We start from the raw sequence: 7,316 nt of genomic DNA on the forward strand, positions 1-7,316 counted from the left end.
TAAAAAGAAATGCTAAATTGGATGATGTTTTTGTTTTCTTTTTCGTCCTAACAACTGTTCTTGTGTTAGCGGAGGTCTCACTTCCAACATATGTTGTTTTGCTGCCAGTGGTCTAACTTCAACAACTATGTTTTACAGCATAATAGAGCAAAATTATTCTTGTCTGGGAAGGTCCCCACTTTTAGAGGATGAATACCCAGGATCCTGCACCAGGCCCTCAGAACAACAGACCAACAAACCACTCCTGTGTGCATAGTTAATTATAGAATAAATACTGAGTTTTTACATACATTTCCACAACAATCAAATTAGTATACAATGAAAAGGTTTAATAAGGCTGCTTTTTAAAAAGATAATACTTCACAGGATGATGTTTTTTTCCCCACCCAACAGTTGTGCTGGTTTCTTTTTAACTTCTGTGTTTGGCACCACCATGGTGCAAAACAATCCTTTTTCTGGTAATGTCCCCACTTTTACATGATGAATACCTAGGATCCTGTACCAAGCCCTAAAAACAACAGACCAATAAACCACTCCTGTGTGCATAGTTTACAATGTGGAATAAATACTGGGATTTGAAATGCACTTCCACCAGAGTCAAATTAGAATACAATAAAACAGTTTAATAATACTGCCTTTTTGAAAGATGATACTTCATTGGATGATGTTTTGTTAATCATACTGTTGTTGTGCTGGCAGAGATATCACTGTAACAACTGTTTTGGCACCACAATGGATGAAAACCGTCCCCACTTTTAGAGAATGAATACCTAGGATCCTGCACCAGACTGATAAAGTACTTATAGGTGCATATTTTACAATGTGGAATGAATACTGGCGGTCAAATTAGTACACAATAAAAGTGTTTACTAATGCTGCCTTTTTAAAAGATAACACTTCATCGAATAATGTTTTTTTCTTTTTCATCCTAACAAATACTGTTGTGCTGGCAGAGGTTCCACATCATTTTATGTATTTGTGCTGACATAGGTCTCACAAAAAGTTTTTAATGCTTCTTTAAAAAAAAAACTTCATCTGATGATGGATTGTTTACATCTTAAAACGGTTGTGCTAACAGAGGTTTCACACAGTTTTTTTTAGGCTGACGTTTAAAAAAAATACTTCATCTGATGTATTTTTTACATCCTAAAACTGTTGTGCTGACAGAGGTCTCACATAGTTTTTTAATGCTACCTTTAAAAAAAGAATACTTCACCTGATGATGTATTTTTTACATCCTAAAACTGTTGTTCTGGCAGAGGTCTCATTTCAACATCTGTTGTTGTGCTGGCAGGGGTCTAGTTTAACAACTGTGTTTGTGCACCACAATGGAGCAAAACCATCCAATGTACGGTCTATTACAGCAGTGTTCTTCAACCTTTTTTGAGCCAAGGCACACACAAATCCGGAGGCACACCACCAGCAGAAATCATTAAAAAACAAAACTCAGTTGACAGTAAAAAGTCGTTGTCGCAAGTGTTGGATATGACTTTAAACCATAACCAAGCATGCATCACTATACTGTAGCTCTTGTCTCATAGTAGGTGTACTGTCACCACCTGTCACATCACGCCGTGACTTATTTTGAGTTTTTAGCTGTTTTCCTGTGTGTAGTGTTTTAGTTCTTGTCTTGCGCTCCTATTTTAGTGGCTTTTTCTCTTTTTTTTTTTGGTATTTTCCTGTAGCAGTTTCATGTCTTCCTTTGAGCGATATATCCCGCATCTACTTTTGTTTTAGCAATCAAGAATATTTCCGTTGTTTTTATTCTTCTTTGTGGGGACATTGTTGATTGTCATGTCATATTCGGATGTACATTGTGGACGCCGTCTTTGCTCCACAGTAAGTCTTTGCTGTCGTCCAGTATTCTGTTTTTGTTTACTTTGTTGTCAGTTCAGTTTTAGTTTTGTTCTGCATAGCCTTCCCTAAGCTTCAATGCCTTTTCTTAGGGGCACTCACCTTTATTTTTGGTTTAAGCATTAGATACCATTTAACCTGCATGCTGCCTCCCGCTGTTTCCGACATCTACAAAGCTGTTAGCTACCAGCTGCCCCCTACTGATATGGAAGAGCATTACATGGTTACTCTGCCGAGCTCTAGACAGCACCGACACTCAACAACAACACATCATTTGCAGACTATAATTACTGGTTTGCAAAAAATATTTGTAACCCAAATAGGTGAAATTAGATAATCTCCCACAGCACACCAGACTTTATACACTGGACAAAAGTATTGGGACACTTAGGACTAACACTGGACAAAAGTATTGGGACACTTAGGACTAACACTGGACAAAAGTATTGGGACACTTAGGACTAACACTGGACAAAAGTATTGGGACACTTAGGACTAACACTGGACAAAATTGCGCTCTAGCGCCCCCTAGGAAGAAAACAGACACAACTGTTCCTAGGAAGAAAACTCAGACAAAACTGCCTGTAACTTCCAGTACGAATGTTTTAGAGACATGAAACAAAAACCTCTATGTAGGTCTCACTTAGACCTACATTTCATAGATTGACAACCCCCAGCAAAAATCATCAGGAAGTTTGCAATTACCGCTTCAAAACAAAAGTTTTGTAAAAAACGGTCACCTTTCTTCAAACATTATCTCCTCTGAGCGCGTTTGTCGTTTCGTCTTCAAACTAGCACAGGAGAGAGATTGAACCCTTGTGATTAAAAGTTGACGAAAGAGTTTTGATTACTGCTCCGGTTTTGATTTTACAAGCCTTCAAAGAACCGCTGCGCTGATGCTGCTGCGCTGCTGCCGTCTCAAGATGGCCGCTTAAAAGCAGGAAGCACCAGCGTGAGCACACAATGCAGAAAAGGTAGGTACTGTGTATTGGGACACTTAGAACTAACACTGGACAAAAGTATTGGGACAATTAGGACTAAAACTGGACAAAAGTATTGGGACACTTAGGACTAACACTGGACAAAAGTATTGGGACACTTAGGACTAACACTGGACAAAACTATTGGGACACTTAGGACTAACACTGGACAAAATTATTGGGAAACTTAGGACTGACACTTAGGACTAGCACTGGACAAAAGTATTGGGACACTTAGGACTAACACTGGACAAAACTATTGGGACACTTAAGACTAACACTGGACAAAACTATTGGGACACTTAGGACTGACACTTAGGACTAGCACTGGACAAAAGTATTGGGACACTTAGGACTAACACTGGACAAAAGTATTGGGACACTTAGGACTAACACTGGACAAAACTTTTGGGACACTTAGGACTAACACTGGACAAAAGTATTGGGACACTTAGGACTAACACTGGACAAAAGTATTGGGACACTTAGGACTAACACTGGACAAAAGTATTAGGACACTTAGGACTAACACTGGACAAAAGTATTGGGACAATTAGGACTAACACTGGACAAAAGTATTGGGACACATAGGACTAACACTGGACAAAATTGCGCTCTAGGGCCCCCTAGGAAGAAAACAGACACAACTGCTCCTAGGAAGAAAACTCAGACAAAACTGCCTGTAACTTCCAGTAGGAATGTCTTAGAGACATGAAACACCTATTGGGACACTTAGGACTGACACTTAGGACTAACACTGGACAAAAGTATTGGGACACTTAGGACTAACACTGGACAAAACTATTGGGAAACTTAAGACTAACACTGGACAAAACTATTGGGACACTTAGGACTGACACTTAGGACTAAGACTGGACAAAAGTATTGGGACACTTAGGACTAACACTGGACAAAAGTATTGGGACACTTAGGACTAACGCTGGACAAAAGTATTGGGACACTTAGGACTAACACTGGACAAAAGTATTAGGACACTTAGGACTAACACTGGACAAAAGTATTGGGACACTTAAGACTAACACTGGACAAAACTATTGGGACACTTAGGACTGACACTTAGGACTAACACTGGACAAAAGTATTGGGACACTTAGGACTAACACTGGACAAAACTATTGGGACACTTAAGACTAACACTGGACAAAACTATTGGGACACTTAGGACTGACACTTAGGACTAACACTGGACAAAAGTATTAGGACACTTAGGACTAACACTGGACAAAAGTATTGGGACACTTAGGACTAAAACTGGACAAAAGTATTGGGACAATTAGGACTAAAACTGGACAAAAGTATTGGGACACTTAGGACTAACACTGGACAAAAGTATTATGACACTTAGGACTAACACTGGACAAAAGTATTGGGACACTTAGGACTAACACTGGACAAAAGTATTGGGACACTTAGGACTAACACTGGTTGAAAAACAGTGTATTCGAGGATAAATAGCAAGCCTCCTGCACCAGGCCCTTGGACTAAAGCTGCCCAAAGTATGTGATCATGAACTGGTGAAGCCTGCTCAGTTGAGAGGTGGCACGTCTGCCAAGACAATCTGAACAGTCCAGTTCCTAAAATGGTTGTACTGTAGAATACTTGTGCCATATCTGGTATATTAGTCATGTCAATGCACACGCTGTGACGCTGATGGAAACGAATACTTACACGGCCCGCCATGGATGGTTAATTACGATGTTCGACATGTCAGTCTTGCAGGGGTCATCACTCTTTAGTTGTCGCTGTCGTCAGTGTGAGACCAAAGTATCGTCTTCACGAGTAAAAGGAACCAGAGCTTTCGGCTTCCTCTTCTACAACCCGACTCCTTGCTCACGTTCAGCTGTGCTCAATCACACACAACACTGGCTTACTTTTGAGCTATTAGACATTTATGAGTGAGCTTGACCCCCCCAATACACACACACACACACATACATCTTTTTTTTTAGTCATTCTGGCCCTTGTCCTTTGTTGAACAGCAATGTTCAGCTCTGCAGTAGTAGCTATGTTGAAAACAAATACAAAATAAAATAGATATAAAGAAAACAATCATAATAACAATACAATTAAGTGCAAATATCCATCCATCCATTCACAATGAAAACAAATAAATAATACATAATGATTAGGTTTTTCATATCCAAACAGGAGTAGGTAGAAGGGAAACTTATTTACTGCCTCTATTTATTCATGCATTAACTACCAGCTACCATTTTCATTCTGTTTAGTTCAGTTTATTTATTTATAAAGCACATTTAAAAACAACCCCAGTTGGCCAAAGTGCAGAAGGATGAATAAAACACAACAGTAAAATATACCTTCAAAGAAGTGCAGAATATATCACCTAAATTACTAAAATGTAATTTAAAAAAAATGTATAAAACAAGAAATAAAAACAACCACGATATCCTGCCCAACTGGATTTGAACGCCAGGGAGTAAAAAATATGTTTTTATAGCCTAGATTTAAATTGGCTCAGAGAGTGGGAGAATCTAATACAGACCTGGGCAAATTAAGGCCCGGGGGCCACATGCGGCCAGTTAAGCTTTTCAATCTCGCCCGTTGGACATTCCCAAATCATTTTTTTTTTAGATCTTTAAGATGGAAACTGTCACTGCCATTATGATGTGCAGTGATGTTTTCTAATGACCGTAAGTCTTGAACTATACAAAGTATTTCAATGGTTGGAAGCTGCGCTTTTGCATGATATACTAGTTACTGGTAATCTAATTAGTTACTATGGTAATCTACGTCACGGCAGGTCAGACGAGGCACCAAGCAGTGTGGGCGTGGTTTGTTTCCACAGAGTGTTTCCACAGAGTGTTTCCACAGCGGCCAGCCTGAAATGCGGGATTCAGGGACAGACGCGGAAGGAGATTTTTACAACAAAGTTCTAAAGCTTAGTGATATATCAGGTATATCAGATCGTAGGAGGGTTGTTTTTTTAACCCTTTGCGTACATATTTCGCTGTTTGTTGCATTTTTGTTGCATTTCGCTTGATTGTAAAATATGTCGGTCGAGAAGGTGTGAATATTGACCATATTCAGTGTTTTATCGTTCATAGTTAATATTGTAAATCCCGCATTCTTTATTTTCATGTACATTCTGGGTGTCTCATTCAGTAAAAAAAATATAAAATGCCATTCCGCTTTTTAAGGCGGTCTGTCATAAGGTTTTTAGCATTCAACCAGACATTATTGTGAGGTTCTGTATTAGTGTTCCTAAAAATAGATATACCAGCCCCCAGACAATTTTTTTTTTCAAAATAGACTCAAAATAATTGCCCAGGCCTGATCTAATAGATAATGGAAGGTGGTTCCATAGTCTGAACCCTGCTGAGAAGGCTCTATCTCCTCTGGTTTTAGCCTAGTTTTTGGGGAAGCCAGGAGGAACTGGTCTAAAAACCTCAGGCTCCTGCTGGGACAATAAGGCTGCAGTAGCTCAATAAGATAGGGCGGGGCTTCTTGGTGTAAGACAGGGGTCGGCAACCCAAAATGTTGAAAGAGCCATTTTGGACCAAAAAATAAATAAAAAATCTGTCTGGAGCTGCAAAAAATGAAAAGCCTTATATACGTGCAACACATTATATAATTGTCTATATTAGCTATATTAGCCTACTATCAAATGCTGATGCAAATCTTCGTTGACAGAAATGTTGTATTTTAATTTTTATTCTACACAGTTTTGCAACATTGGAAATCATTAGTAAAATGGAGGCTTCTCACAGGATTAGATAACTTCTAGAAATTACTAACTTAGAATAGCCTAAGGTATAGATGTGTGTGTCCAAGTTAAAGGAAACGGCAGGCTGTCTTCTTCTAATGGATTTATTACAATCTTTGCAAGCTGGGTAACGTTTGCTGTGGTCTGGAACAACATGGCACACAAACAACTATGAGAATTGCAGTCAATATTACATACAGATAATGTGTCATGAGACATGCAAACATAAATTAAATACACAGAGGACATACGTAAAGGATATTAAATGAGCTCAAATATACCTACAAATATGTACATACAGCTAGCCTAAATAGCATGTTAGCATCAATTAGCTTGAAGTCATGCACTGACCAAATATGCCTGATTAGCACTCCAACAAGTCAATAATGTGAACAAAGTTCACCTTTGTGCATTCACACACAGTATAAAACGTTTGGTGGACAAAATGATACAAAGAAGGAGTGGCATAAAACACGTCTCTCTGTGGCAGCGTCAGAGAAAGTTGTGCATGTAAACAAACTGTTGAGTATCAGTCCACACGACGGTGAGTTCAAGGGCCGCTGAAATTAGTAGGACAAAACGGTGCTCGCCAAATACTCTCATCAGTGAAGCATCAATCAATCAATCAATCAATCAATGTTTATTTATATAGCCCTAAATCACAAGTGTCTCAAAGGGCTGCACAAGCCACAACAACATCCTCGGTACAAAGCCCACATAAGGGCAAGGAAAAACTC

Source organism: Nerophis lumbriciformis, linkage group LG10, assembly GCF_033978685.3.
Source record: "Nerophis lumbriciformis linkage group LG10, RoL_Nlum_v2.1, whole genome shotgun sequence".
In the NCBI taxonomy this organism is placed as follows: Eukaryota; Metazoa; Chordata; class Actinopteri; order Syngnathiformes; family Syngnathidae; genus Nerophis; species Nerophis lumbriciformis.